The following is a 16126-nucleotide window of genomic DNA, read 5'->3' as shown; positions in this document are numbered from 1 at the left end:
GTGTATTCATGTTAGGTGTATCTAAAAAGTAAAAAAAATTGCTTAAAATATTAAAAAAATTTAGTAAAAACAAAAAAAATACGAAAAATAAGAAAGTAAAATTTTTTGAAAAGTGTTTTAGAAAACTGGAAACTAAGCAAGGTTTGTTATTTTGATTTCCTTGTGGCGAAAGTAAAGGGTGGGAATCATGTGTAAATCATATTTGTGTTGCGTCATCTAGGATTCATATTGAAATTTTCTTGATAGTATTTTAACTGATTTTTTTTTTGTATTATTGTGTCATGTTCGTATCTAACTCATGCCATGTTAACATTTAGGAGAAATTTACAATGTGCACCCTTTCAAATAGTGCACATTGTAAAAAAAATTATGATTTTTTATGATGAACGTTATGATTATTTATGATGTGTGTTATGATATTTTGTATTAAAGTTATAAATAGTGAATTTATGATGTGCATCCTAAAATTAGGAATGATATTGTTATGACATTTTGTGATTTTTGCTAGAATACTTTGAGATTTTGTTATGACATTTTTCAGTGAAAAAAAGTTAAGACTTTTGTAGTAAAAAAATTATGACGTTTTGGGTTTAAGTTATGAAATTTTGTAAAAAAGTTATGAAAGGTATACTAATGCACATTTTTAAGGGTGCACGTTGTAACATCTCCCAATATTTAATGGTAGACTTTATAACATGATAAAAGTGATTTTGTAACAAAATAAACATTTGAATTGTGCAAATTATAGGAATTATTTTAAAATAAAGAAAAAAAATAAGTATATATATATATATTCAAATTTAGAAAGAGCAAAATGAAGAACTATTTACGGTAAATTACACTTATCTTTCTTGCGAGTAATTTCAATAATTACAGAAACATCTCCTATTTTAACTGACAATATTAAGATTCTCCCATTCCGTCAATTTTACACAAACAACGTTATTTACTTATAAAAAATGACCAAATTACCCATTCATTTGAGTACGAAATGACAAAATGACCCTTTGTTCACTTCCTCATTAAGGCCAAGTTTGGGGACTTTAAAAAAAGCCAAAAAGTCAAAAAGTTACTCAAAAAGTTAAAAAGTTATCACTATTCACCAAAAGTCAACAATTACGGCTACACAACTCCCAATTCAAATTTTTCCCTACAAATCAATTTTTACAATTTTTTATTACACATTTTTCAATAAAAAGTCAAAAAGTTAACCCAAACATCCATATTTTCAACCTCAATTTTTTAGTCTAAAAATACAAAAGTACACTTTTTTTAGTCTTTCCAAACTTGGCCTAAATCTCATCATGAACCACATTCTATTGGATAATTACCCCATCTTCATCTCTTCTGCCTCTGCGTTTCCCCTCCACTGCACCCAATTTCCACCTTCTCCCTCTTCCTCAGAAGACTCTCCATTGCCACCAAACCTCTTCACCACCCCCAACCGCCGAAGGCAGATTCACCAGACCCACGGCGATGCTGATCTCAGAGGTGTCCTCGGGCCTCCTCTCCCCCACCGCCGGCACCCTCCGCTCTCTCTCTCCCTCTCTCTCTCTCTCTACGGTGAAATCGAACTCTCCTCTGTCTCTTTTCTCCCTCCCTCCCTCCCTCCCTCCCTCCCTCCTCGCGACGGTGCTCTCTTCTCCCTTTGCCTTCCTCATGTTCGTACGAGTGTTCTCACAGTAACATAAGCGAGACGAAAGACAAAGAGGGAAGAGGGAAATGTAGATCTGATGATCCCTTCCACAACAACCCATTTCGTCTAAACCATTCAAGACCCATCGACAACAGGCGCCTCTCTCTCTCTCTCTCTCTCTCTCTCTCTCAACCATAGCACAAAGACCCATCGATGATTTCATAGAAGATCCATCAATGATTTCATAGAAGACCCATCAATGGGCGATGGAGGTAGAAGAATAGTCGGAGCTGCAGCGCTGTTGTATTCAACCCACATTAAAGTAGCTTTCTTGTGATTCCCAGCTTTCCAGGTTCTCTCTCTCTCTCTCTCTCTCTCTCTATATATATATATATATATATATGTAATGGGTATCTGTAATCTGAGTTAATTTACATGTGTTACAATGAATGCTATTGAAAATTTTAGTAATGCTCTAAAAACAACGAATGCTATCTGTAATCTGAAAATTTTAGTAATTTTAGTAATGCCCTGTAATCTAAGTTAGTTTTTGCAAGTTGATCTTTGAATGTAAGTAATATAGTTGGTGTTCTCTATTAGAATATCGGGGATTTGGATGTATATGTACAATAAAGTAAGTTTAATGTTTGAAGGGTCAAAAAGTATTCACGGTGGCTTGTTCTTGGAGCTACCTAGTTGAGGAATTGAATTGAAGATGGCTTTGAGTGATTTCGGGTTCTAATTTTTCTGGGCTTCATAATGGTGGCTATATATATACATATGCCTATTTTTTCTGTTTTTTTTTTTTACATTTTTTTTTAATTTTAATTTTAATTTTTAAGAAATAGGGATTGTAAAGATTGTAGTTGTTGGGGGTGAGTTTGATTTGATTGTTGTTGTTTGGGGTGAGTTTGATTTGATTGTTGTTGTTTGGTGTGAAGTTGTTAGCTTTTTTACTTTTGATTGAGTTTATTGTTAACTATGTTGTTTGGCTGAAGTTGTTAGCTTTGTGAAATAGAGAGGACGTCGAAGAGAGAAGTCTAAGAGAAAGAGAGAGAGAGAGAATACGTTGTGTTTTATTTATTTATTTTTGGGTGTGGGTGTGGGTGTGTTTCACAGTGCTCGGAGAGAGAGAGAGAGAGAGTAGATTGGGTTTTGTTTCATGTAACTTAGCTCATGGAGGGTTTCAAGACACTTGAGGGCATTATGGGCATTTCAGTAATTATCTTTGATGACATCAACAATTTCTGTTAGTTGTGTGAACGGCAATCAACATATGGGGGGGATTTTGATATTGTTAGTTAAAGTAAGGGAGGTTTCTGTAATTATTGAAACCACATGAGAGGTCCTTATATTTGTCAGAAGCTTCAGGGGAGGCAAGTGTAATTTATCCAACTATTTATTAACCCATACTAAAACATAAATTTTAGAAAGTTGAGGAGGGACATGTGCCCCTCCAGGGTCTATGTTGCCTCCGTCCTTGCTTGTCCATGGAAACAAACCATGGCTAATTATTAAGAAGGCCTAATATTAGAATATCAGAAATAAAATAATAAGTAGAATACATACACTCCTCAATCAGATAAAACCACCTTTGTCTCCAGTATGAGTTGATGTAAAGAATAGCAGCAAATCCAAACAAGAAAGTGATGTACATTCTGACAAAACTTGTAGGAAAAATACTAGATCAATATCATACCATTTTCCCTAAGTTTCGTCTGAGGATGCTGTTGTTGGCGAGTATGGCAAATCAATGATGGCTATGCAATTTTTCTCCAATGGAAAAATAATGGATTTCCCTCATAATTGCTCGCTTCGAAGGTCCCAAATTGTGCTTTCCTGTCTAATATTTTACCTGATAAATTATTGTGAGCCTCATTGAACACTTCCAAAGAATTTAGATTCATTAGTTCTGTTGGGATTTTTCTGCTCAAACTATTGTAAGAAAGGTCCAAACTCTCTATTTGGGCAAGGTTTGAGAAGGTCTTTGGGATGGGTCCAGTCAGGAGATTGTGAGACAAGTTTAGTACAAGAACATTACTTAGCTTCCCTATTTTTTTTTTTTATAAATAACCAAACTTTATTAAGAAAGCATCAAGAAGATGCAACGAATACAAAAGTGGCCCCGAAAGCTCGACCAAATTAACAAGTCAAATCCTCTACAAATTCTACAAAAGCCAACACATCCGGATCTACTAAACCTGTCACCCAACTATACAAAACTATAAGAAGCCGTCTCTCTAACCAGAATGGAGTGAACCACCCTTTGAAACACCCACCTATTACGCTTCAACCAAATCAACCACATTAAACAGTGCGACGCAAGAAGCCAAGCCTTCCGACGCCGCCGCCTTACCCGCCCTCCTGCCCAACTTTGCACAACTGCGAGCACCAAACCTGGTTATACCCAAACTAAACCAAAAACTGCAATCATAAACATCCAAAGACGAGACGAGACCGGGTAACGAATAAGCAAATGGTCAACTGATTCTGCTGTCCTACTGCACAAACAACACCAATTTACCAAAATATGCCAACGACGAATCAAATTATCAATGGTCAAGACACCACCCAAACTTGTTGTCCAAACAAAAAAGGCAACTTTTGATGGCGAGCCCGGCACCCAAACACCTCTCCACGGATAAACCCTAGCAACATCCTGTGCTAACCCATCCCGAACAAGTCTCTCATAAAAAGAAGACACAGTAAAAATACCTTTGGATCTAGGACAATCCCAAACCAAAGAGTCCTAACCTTCCCTCACAAACTTCCAAGCATATAAAAAAACCCAGAAGTTCCATCAACTAATCTTGCTCTCAATCCTAAACAGTGCGACACAACTGCACATTCCACACCGTTGATTGCCCCTCCCCAATCTTGACGGCAGCCACTAACACCTCACAATTAGCAGCAATAACAAAGATCAAAGGGAATCGAAACTCTAAAGACAAGTCACCACACCACCTATCCCTCCAAAAACGAACTCGATCCCCGACACCAATTTTCAATTGCACCCTCCTCCAAAAAGCCTTCCGACCTAACCAAATCCCCTTCCACACACCACAACCATGAGAAAGACCCACTGTTCTAGAACACCACTCCCCCTTACCGATACCAAACTTAGCAACCACCACCCTTCTCCAAAGCCGCTCTCTTTCTGCCACAAAATGCCACAACCACTTCCCCAACAAAGCCAAATTGAACAAGACCAACCTCCAAACCCCCAAGCCCCCGCTCTCCTTAGGCAGACAGATCTGATCCCATGATAGTAAATGATAATGAGCACCCTCACCCCCACCACCCCACAAAAAGTGCCGTTGCAGCTGCTCAATCCGCCTTGCTGCTGACACCGGGATCACGTGAACAGACATAAAATAAGTCGGAACACTTGCTAAAACACTTGTAATCAATGCGAGCCGACTACCCTTTGACAAATACTGCCGCTGCCATCTTGCCAACCGCCGTTGCACCTTATCCACGACCCCATCCCATACCCGTTTGGCCTTAAAGGAAGCCCCCAAAGGCAAACCCAAATATGTAATAGGCAAAGAGACCACTTTACACCCCAAGATAGCGGCCAAAATCGAAGAGCCACCTCCCCCTCCGGGATCAATTTTGACTTTGCTAAATTCACTCGAAGCCTGAACACTACCTCAAAACACAACAGCACACATCTCAAGTGCCCAATATGCTCCTCCTCCGCATCACAGAAAATGAGCGCATCATCTGCATAAAACAAATGAGACACCTCCACCACCCCTGGAACCACCCCGACCTCAAACCCTTTCAACAAACCTTCTTGCACCGCTCTAGCCAACAAACGCCCCAAAGCCTCCATAACCAGGATGAATAACAAAGGAGATAAAGGATCACCCTGCCGCAATCCTCGATGAGTCGGAAAGAAACCTTCCGGAGACCCATTAAAAGGTATTTCACCTGTTAGTTTGTTACATGACAAATCCAATCTAGACATGAAATTAAGGATGCTGCCAATCCTGTAGGAGTAAGTCCTGCTTTTAGTAACAAACTCAACTTCATTTGCCATGGCACTGGCAAACAGGGTATTCTTGTGAGGGATATTGAAATTCCTTTCTAGGAAACCTCTATATTTGTAAAATGTATGCCAATTGAACAGAGGTGTAGTCATTTGCATGAAGCCTTGCAAACTAGCCTCTATCATTCCAAAGGCGATAGTACCAAAACAATAGGGTATAGACCCATTGAAATAGTTATGGGAAAAGTCCATCAAACTTATCCTATTTAGTTGACACAATTGAGTTGGAATTGAACCACTCAATTGGTTCCTTCTTAACAGAAGAATTCTAAGGTTGGAAACCACTCCAATGGAATCAGGAATGCTACCACTGAAGCGGTTTTCTCTTATATCAAATGTCAAAAGATTTGATGAATTAAACAGAGCTCTTGGAATTAATCTTGTGAACTTGTTCCCTCGCAAATGCACAAGCTCTACAGATCCCAGTTTTGGGTTGAGCAAGAAGAAAGTCTTGATACTGAAAATGAGTGATAAGAGACGTCCATAAACACACTTGGAACCAGTGCACATGGGAACTGACCATTAAACGAATTATTTCGCAAGATCAATGTTTCCAACGATGTCATGTTATCCATTGAACTTGTAATCTTACTTGACATGTAGTTGCTAATATCTAGAAAATTCAAGTTGGACAATTTGGAGAGCACATTTGTTAGAGGCCTTGTAAATTGATTGTCATTCAGTTGCAAATGCCATATGAGTCAAGTTGAAGATAACTGAAAAGATTTGGCCACAAAAATTGTTATTTGATAATTTTAAAATTCCTAAATATCTGCAATTTCTAACTAATTGGTTCGTACCTACCTTCAAAAATTATTAATGGAAAAATCCAAAACAACCGACTCACTCATCGTACCAAATGAGGATGGGATACCACCTTCAAAAGCATTCCTAGACAAGTTGATGTATGAAATATATGGAAACATCTGCCCCATATTGGCTTGAATTAGCCCACTTAAGTGATTGTTTGAGACATCCTCCAATAAGTATTTACATAGTGGTATGATGGCAAACAAAATTGACCGACAAAAAAGTTATTCCGCAGGTTTAACACTTCTAGTCCCGTATCATTCACCAATAGCCAGTTTGTGAAAGAATCTGTCAAGTTATTGTGGGAGAGATCAATGAGCCTTAATTTGTTTTGGTAAAGTAGAAATTTCGGAACATCGCCAGAGAGCTTGTTCAGATTACAGTTTGATAGAACAAGGACGCTCAATTGAAACATGGGAATCCAATCTGTATATTCAGTCTCTACCTGAAATTTGTCATTGCCACTTATCAATTCAACTACCTCAAGGTTTGAATGGTTTGCAAATGACCTAAATTAGAATAAACCGTCGAAACGATTGTGACTAAGATCAATTTACTCTAGGGAGTTGAGACTTCCAGAAAGAGATGGGGAAATGTTTCCTGTGAATTGGTTTAGAGAAATATCAAAAAACTTGAGAGATCTCAAATTGCTTAGGCGTGGAGGAAGGATCCCTTCAAAGAGGTTATGGTTGAGATCTAACTCCTCAAGTTTCTTCAGTTTGCACAAACCTACAAAATAACAAGCTTATGAAACACATATCGTTTATAATACTCGATATAATTTTTGTTGGCCTTTGAATTTCTATTTTGTTGACCTTTTAGTTTATAATAGATAACCTTAACAAACTGAATTTTTACCTTGAATTGGTAAAGAACCATTAAGGTTATTTTGAGCCACAGATAGAGCTTTCAGAGAAGATAATGCTCCTATGGATGGAGTAGGGGTGGACATCGGCCCATTGGCCCGCCCGGTTCAATCCTATTTTTCTAGGACTTGGGAAAATTGTTTTAGGCCATAGGGTCGGGCTGAGCTAACAATTTTAGCTCAGAATATTAATGGGCTGAGCTTGAGATTTATACTTCCAACTAGGGTTGTGCAAAATACCGTCTAATCCGCTAAAACCGCACTGATCTACATCAATCCGCACCGCTCTAACCGCTAACCACGGTTCAAACTTTAAAATTTATAATCCCGTTCCAAATTGCTCCACTCCATTATAGTTAATACATATTTTTTTTTTAACCCCTAATGAAATATCAATGTAAAAATGAGAGAGATATTTAAGATATTAAATTTATTACAAATTAGTAGTTATATATATGAAATATATTCTGTAAAGTTACTTGGTGTTATATATATAAAAAATATTATACAAATTAGTGTTATATATTATTCAAATATATGATAATTCGTTAGAATATTCTTCAATCCGCCAATGCGCCAAAAACTGCCCAAACTGCAATTTGTCAATCTGCTAATCCGCTATTCGGTTTATAATTTTACTCTCAAACCGCCCGAACCGCACCGCGCACACCTCTACTTCCAACCCAGCCCCGGCTCGCTATTAAATTAATTAATTATTTGTAATACATTAAAATATATATATATATATTTTTTTTATATTGAGATTTAAACTTTATCTTTGTTGATTTTATTAAAACTCACATTTGTTGTGATGTGTGATTGAGTTTATTTAAGAAATTCATCAATTTATATACAAAATCTTTCAATTTATAATGATGTCAATATATTTTTTTAAGAAATATAATGTGTGATTGAATTTAATTATGGAATGTTTTAATTTTTTTTTTAACATATAGTCCGATGGGTGAGTTTGAGATTTATAATTATTTTTTTGACTGGGCTTGGACAGATTTAGAGGCCCGATATTAGGGCCGGGCCGGATTTGGGTAGACACAGTCTCTTATTATGTAGTGTTGGCCCGGCCCAAACCCGGCCTTGCCTGACGTTTGTCCCACCCTAGGATGGAGGAACACTTGCAAAGAAATTATTCTCACTTAAATTTAAGATCTCCAGATGGCGGACTGATGTCAAACCTACCAAAACATATGATAAAGGTAAAATAGAGCCAAGAGAACTTAATACAATCAAGATTGCAGAATGATCCCAAGGCAATTTAAATAACAAATTTCTTGCCTTCCATTGGTAGCCTTCCATTGAGCTGATTCTGTCTAAGGAGGAGGACCTCCAGATTACTAAGATTATAAGTCAATTCTGTAACCCAAGTGAAGAGACTCATTAATTAGATTGAGGTGAAGAAAATAGAGAACGATGATTCCATAAAGATACAATTGACAGAAAAAAAAAAAAAAAAACTTTTAGTTTGCGAATTTCGCTAGTTGTAAGACTTCATTTTTTCAACTATTTTAAGTCTTCTCAACACTCAAATGGAGCTAAAAAAACTTAAATTAAGTAGCATGGATTTCAGAAATCGAAAATACACATACCTTTATTATTCTCTGGGATAGAAACTTAAGGGATGGGATTCAAAATCCTGAAGGCATCCTTGTTAAATTGATTACCACTTAGGTCTATATGTCTCATCTCGGTCAACTTAGACAGTAGTTTAGAATCTGAGTGTATGACCATGATCAAATGTCATTAAAAGTCAACCCTAAAGAACCATATATGAAAATGACCGACTTATTGCTTTTACAGGTAATTAGGTACTTCTTAAAAAGATTTTCACTTTACTCTGATTCAAATTGTAGATGATATATAGTGATATGGAATGCACGTGCACACACACACACACACACACACACACACACACACAAACACACCTTATTTCACCAAAAACAATAATTAGGTATACCACAAACCACTAGCTATGCCATTCAATTGAAGAATCAGTACACTTTCATTTGTTCCTACTCATGGGGAATAAAGCTTTTTTTATTTTTTTATTTTTATTTTTATTTTTTTGATAACTCGGTATGTAGCCTATTGGAACAACTAATCTAGGGAACCAATCTCACTGTTTACTTGCGACCAAGAAATTGTTTACACCTAGGAGGTATTGAACTTGAGACTTTGGAGGAAGCACATCCCTAGACCCCAAGCCTTGACAACCAGGCCAACCTCTTGAGGTTATGGGGAATGAAGCTTAACTTTAGAACTCTTATCAAAAGGGAACGAGCATCCTTACTTGCAATGTATAAAACCAGTCAATGTAGTCAACTTGACAATCTTGAAGTTTCTACTTGGCCAACTTTATACTGGCTAATTCAGTGCCAATTCATTTTTAGAGCTTTCTATCACCCAAGAATTGTTTCTGTTAAGTTGACTGAAAATAGTGAGCTTTATGTGAAAAAAGAAAAGGGTTCATGGTTTCATTGGGGGGTTCTTTTGTGTCCACCAAGAGCATAGTCCAGATCATAATTATTAATGCAATATGGGCCAAATATCAGTGATTAGAATGCAGTTGGATGGAGAAGATAGTCCATTATTGTTAGTGCATCAAAAACTACAGAGGTTATATGGTTTTCCTGCTCTACTTGTTGAAAACTTAAGCAAGCATATAATTTCAAGAAGGCTAGGTTTTACCTTGGATGCCATTAAGTTGATTTTCACTTAGATCCAACCTTTCCAGGTTCCCAAAATAAGCTAATTCTGCACAAAGAAACAACAAAGTGATGAGTTTACAACATAGTAATAGAAAGATTATTAAGAATAATTATGCAATTGTAATTATGATTAACAATTCTCAACTCCCTGTACAAATAAGAAACAATCATGAATTTTCACAGACACAATTGAAGTTACCATGAGCTGGAAATAATCCCCCGATTTTATTTGCACGAAGATTAAGCATCTTAAGGGATCTAAGCGCACTCAAAGATGGCAGAATGGTATCATCAAATTTGTTCCATTCAAGATTTAGAGTCTCCAATTTTCTCAAAGCCGACAGCTTCTCAAACCAGCATGAAAATTTTGGAAAAAATGAGATGAATCACCTATCCCAAAATCTCTACCCATCCCCACCTCACAAGTAGTGTTCGGGACAGAATCTCACCCCTTCTCTAACACAAGACTTGTGTAGAAAATTTTCATGTTTAATATTTTCAGTATTCTCCATTAATTTTTATTTTTTTTCTTCCGTTAAGCCAACTATAGAAAGTAGTACTTTTAGAAAAGTAAAATATAAACATTCATGGAGTTATATTAGCTGATTTGCATATCTTTATTGTCAGTCCTAGCACTGAATAAATTGAAAGACAAATTGAGGCTTCGGAGCTCTTTAAAAGGAAGGAAGAGGGAGGCATTTATGAGCCAAATATTGTTGTGATCTATATATGGTGCATCTTTGATATTATGCAGAGAGAGCTCTGAAACGTGCCCATGGTGCGATCACACGTGACTCTCTCCCAATCACAACACTCACTGTGGTAGGGAGAGGATGGTCTGCATCAGCACCGTTGGATTTGAGGAACTCCTTGAATTCCAATAGACCCCTCCTTTCCCCTTCCAAGCAACCAGCACTGTGTCCATTCACCTGAGCCAAAACAATCACTACCCACATAGCAAACTTTCCTAGAAAAAAGGCCACCCTATTCTGTGAATAGGGGTGTCTGTAGTTCTATTTAATGAAAAAAATTCAATTAACAGTGATATGATACCATATCATCATAATTCAATAATCAATTACCATGAGTTGTGAACCCACTATACAAATATGGTAGTTATTAGATTGTATTGGATGGTAGTTATATTTGAATAATGGGATTCACTTATCCGATCAGGGATGAAGCGAGATTCTGGCATGCGGTGGCCATGATCCTTAGTTTTTAAAAACCCCTCTTATGTGTGATATGTATATCTACTGTTCATGAATATGTTGTGTTCAGTAGTGGCCAGGTCAAGAATTGGATTAAATATTAGGTATAATGGTGATACGAGTGGCAATATTACTAATTACCAATTAATGAAAAATCTCATATTACTATAGAGAGACTACATGATTGGGTTAATGGAAGCTAAGTAGCGTCCACCTAATCCCATTTACATTTTTTAATTGGCCGCTAATAACACCAGGTAATCTAATTGTTACTAATTGAGGGTTATTGATTTATTGGTTATTTATTGTTTGTATGTAACAAGCAACTTTGTTTTTGGGTTTTTTCTATTTTTTTTTTTATTGTGTTTGTGTTTTTTGATTCATGATGACTTCTAAGATTTTTATTTTGGAAAATAACTTTTATTTATTTTTTGTTGAAAAAAGTCATAGATGAAAATTTGATGAATTTCTTGAAGAAAAAAAAAAAAAAAAAAAAAACTGAAAAGAAATGTGGTGTACCAGTTACATAGTGGACCAAGTGGTTTTGTATTAAAAATTTATTCATTTATTTTTTTTCATGCATATATTTATTTACATTGAATATTTTGTCTAATATATTTTCATTCATTGAAATTCGGATCTGAAAAATATAAATATAGTCCTTTTTATTTGTCTAAATTTCACTATATGATATTTTCCCCACAAAGACAAAATCGCGGCTCCATCCCTCCATCGGATGCATCTATTATTGGATAGTGACACTACGTGTTAGTAATGATATGGTGTTATACTATTGCACTCAATTTACTTGTAAATTTGGAAGAATTAATTTTTTATTTTATTTTAGATTTACCATAATATTTTGTATTTTGTACAGGAAATTAGAGAAAGAAGATGCCCTGTTTGGAACTATAAACTCCTGGTTGATCTGGAATTTGACTGGAGGTGTTAATAATGGTTTACATGTCACAGACGTTTCAAATTCATCACGAACTATGTTTATGGATCTGAAAACACTTGATTGTGATAAATCCACATTGGAGATGCTCAAAATTCCTGCTGAAATTCTACCCAAAGTTGTCAGTAATTCTGAGATTATTGGAAAAATATCAACTGGATGGCCAATCCCAGGAATCCCAATTGCTTTGTCTCGGTGATCAACAAGCAGCAATGCTGGGGCAAGCTTGTAGGAGTGGGGAGGCAAAAAGTACTTCTGGAACTGGGGCTTTCATACTTCTCAGCACCAGTGAAGAGTTGATTCAGTCTACTCATGGCCTATTAAGCACTTAAGCTTTTAAGCTTGGCCCAGATGCTCCGACAAAGTGGGTGTTTGGGAAGTGGGTTTTTTTGTAGGTTTTTTTAATTGTAGGATATTATTGGAGAAAATTTTGTGTGTTTGGGAAGATAGTTGAATTTTTTTGTGGTTGAATGCGATATTTGTGAGAGAAAAAGTAAAATGATTATGGGGTTTGATGTGATATTTTGTTTGGATTTGTTTTTTTTTTTATTTTGTAAAACATTTGTCTTGTAGTGAAAAAAAACAAAAAAAAAAAAACTCAAAAACCAAGTTCTCAAACACCCCCAAACTATGCTATTGAGGGCTCAATTGCCATTGCAGGAGCTGCTGTTCAGTGGCTCAGAGACGGTCTTGGGTTAATTAGAACTGCTAGTGAGATTGGGGACTTGGCTATGCAGGTTGACTCCACTGGTGGAGTTTATTTTCTGCTGGCATTTGATGGATTATTTACTCCATGGTGGCGTGATGATGCTTGTGGAGTTTGTATTGGGATTACGAGGTTTATGAACAGGTTTCATATTGCTCGAGCTGTGCGCGAGAGTATGTGTTTCCAGGTGAAAAATTTGTTGGATTTGATGCACAAGGATGCAGGGGAGAAGGGTGAGGTCAAAAATGAGAAGGGGGAATTCTTGCTTAGGGGGGATGGTGGTGCTACTGTTAAAACAACCTTTTGATGCAAATTCAGTTCATTTTTTTCCTCACATTTTCTGCTATAAGCTGAATTTCATTGCTGTTTAATTGAATCTAAAACTAGGTCAGCTTAGCATGAGAACAACTTTTTTTTATTGATGTGTGTTTGAAGTTATTTATGTTGGAAAGTTATCTAGATCTGGATTGTATTGATTTTGCATTGAAAATGAGCATAATCAATTTGATTTTAGTTTTCCGATATAATTGGATAATTACAAACATTTCCACAGTAATCATATTTTTCCTTTCATAGTCTTAGCAAATGTTTGTTCAAACATTTTTGTTGTTATATTGTGTTATTCACGCATGATCTTCCTTGCGGAGTTAAATTATAAGTCTACTCTATTGTCTTTCAAGTTTTGTTTTTGCGGCATATTTCCTCATCAGTTCATATTTTGATAATTGGCTGCTAATTAGTTTTCTCTATCGCACTCATATATGTCACAGTTTCATTTTGAACTTGTGTTTTGCAGGCAGACTTGTTGGGTAACCCAGTGGTAAGACCAGCTGACATAGAGACAACAGCTCTTGGAGCAGCCTATGCTGCTGGGTTAGCTATTGGGGTTTGGACAGGAGGAAATTTTTTCTTCTGGGGAAAAGAAGGAAAAAAGCTACCATTATCAGTCCAACATTAGAAGAAGATCTGAGGCAGAAAAAGGTGGAGTCTTGGTGCAAGGCTGTTTCAAGATCTTTTGACTTGGCCTATCTATCCTTGTGACGGGCTCTTCTTTATTATGTTATCTTACTCGCCTTTTCATTTTATCATTTTCTCCTTATGGTTTACTTTCTATAATGCTTATGCAGGTGTGTATGCTAGAAACCTTACTTTGATTTTAGTGGTGAAGTTTATATCATAATAAAATGTTGATTTGGGAGTATCGCCACCATTACATCATCCTATGACTGTAAAATAGTCGTGTAAACTTATCTTTATTTCAAATTCAGAAAAAGTCATTACAACAACTGACTAGCTTAAAAGTTCAAAGCTAACCCGGGTTGCATTAGCACTTGGAAGCCTATAATTGAGAAATTTAAGAAGAAATTGGCCTTGTGGAAGCAAAAATACCTAGCTAATTTGCCCATTTATTATCTGTTGCCATTCAAGATCCCTGTGGACGTTGCGAAAGAGTTGGAGCAATTTCAAAGACAATTCTTATGGGGGAGATAATAGAGAATTGGAGAAATTTTAATATGATTTTGCTTTGAAAGTCTGGTCGGCATGTTTATGTTGGTGGGGGATGCAATAGGTATGTTGCGGCTCTTTGGAGACTTTAATGCTATGGTTGAAACATAATTCATATAGTAATGCTAATTTGCACCATCTATCCTATTTAAATAAAGTATTTTCAGCACTGACACTACGAATAACGTAGGGTAAAGCTGTGCCTAATACACCTGCAACTTCCATCATAAATGGGTTCCAACTCCCATCATAAATGGGTTCAACGCCCAACTATAAAAGAGAAAACTGTTGAAAGTCACAGTAAAATTACTTTTTTTTTTTTTTTGCAAAAATCACCTTGTATTCAGTATTAATCATTACTAAATGATGGCTAAATTTTTTTCTATTATCCAAATCTAATGATTAGAATTAGTTTTTGATATGGTATCCACCTTTTTATTTTTTTTATCAAATCAAAATCTGTAATTAAAATTGGAGATTTCCACTGTCTCATCTCAAGTTATTTTACTTATATAGAATAAATCACATAATCAAAGAAAATATTATTAAGTGCACTATAAAAAGGTGCATATGGTATTTTTTTTTTCATAATAAATTACAAAAAAAAAATCAAGTAAATTAGACATTTGTAGCCTTAAAATAAGAGCACAATTGTTTATCAAAAAATAAACGGTTAACATGATTTTAATAATTTTTTTTTTAAAAAACAATTAAGACTTGATCATGGGATTGCAGATGTTTGATTAACTTGATTTTTTATATGGATGATATACTTGACAAACCTTACAATAACGGTTCAGATTATCAAAATACAGCCAGAAAATACCTTTAAGGGACCTCACAGGTTCTTTCTAAGAAACCATATCCACCTTTGCTTATTTTATTCATATAGTTGGAATGAAAAGAAAATTAAAATGCTTTTGATTAAGATTCTGCAGGGTTGGAATGCAGAAAAGGTCAACAAATTCACATTATAATTTTTTGTCATTTTCATGAGGTACAAGTCTCTTTTGTGGATTGTGTTAAGTCTTTGTATACTTACAAGAAAAGGTCAACAGATTCACATTATAATTTTTTGTCATTTTCATGAGGTACAAGTCTCTTTTGTGTATCGTGTTAAGTCTTTGTATACTTATTGTAGACGTTTCCGAATGTCTTGGGAGAAATCCCGTTTTGTTCATTGGGCTTACTACAGTTCGGACTTAATGTCACGGTTCTGATTCTAATCTCACAAAGTGCAATGCAAGATCGATAAATCACCAAAGAGTCCAAATCCGGCAAATCGTTTTGAAAAACTGATTTTTAGAAAGAAGTGCCAAACATGGACTGCTTTGCCAGATACAGAGTCGCCACCTAAATATTTTATTTTGGGGGAATTTAGGAAACCCTGACTCGTGCCTAGAGCCACGTGTTCATCATCACCAAAGTTGCCTCGGCTCAGGAACTTGGGTATGATTGGGGAAGGTCATTTCATGAGCAGCCCCGCTTGCCCGATCAAAGATCGGCCACTACTAAGCATGATATCGAGTTTTTGAAAACACATGTGCTCTTATTTCGGTTTATTAGCCTAGAATTACTATGTAATGCGCACAGCATACAAGTATAGACTGGATTGCCTAAGTTGGAACAAAGCATCGCATATTTGTTTGTTTTGAAA

General features: G+C 36.0%; 1 long non-coding RNA gene across 1 annotated transcript; it reads left to right on the top strand.

Moving 5' to 3' along the window:
- Positions 1-1351: 1351 nt before the first annotated feature.
- Positions 1352-13485, top strand: LOC145812751 (uncharacterized). Its single transcript, XR_014356261.1, has 2 exons — positions 1352-1988; positions 12177-13485. It is a non-coding gene; the product is annotated as an uncharacterized LOC145812751 (long non-coding RNA).
- Positions 13486-16126: the final 2641 nt, after the last annotated feature.

Source organism: Camellia sinensis, chromosome 15 (assembly GCF_055761805.1).
Source record: "Camellia sinensis isolate YWXY chromosome 15, ASM5576180v1, whole genome shotgun sequence".
NCBI classification, from domain to species: domain Eukaryota; kingdom Viridiplantae; phylum Streptophyta; class Magnoliopsida; order Ericales; family Theaceae; genus Camellia; species Camellia sinensis.
This window is presented reverse-complemented; position numbering and strand designations above follow the sequence as displayed.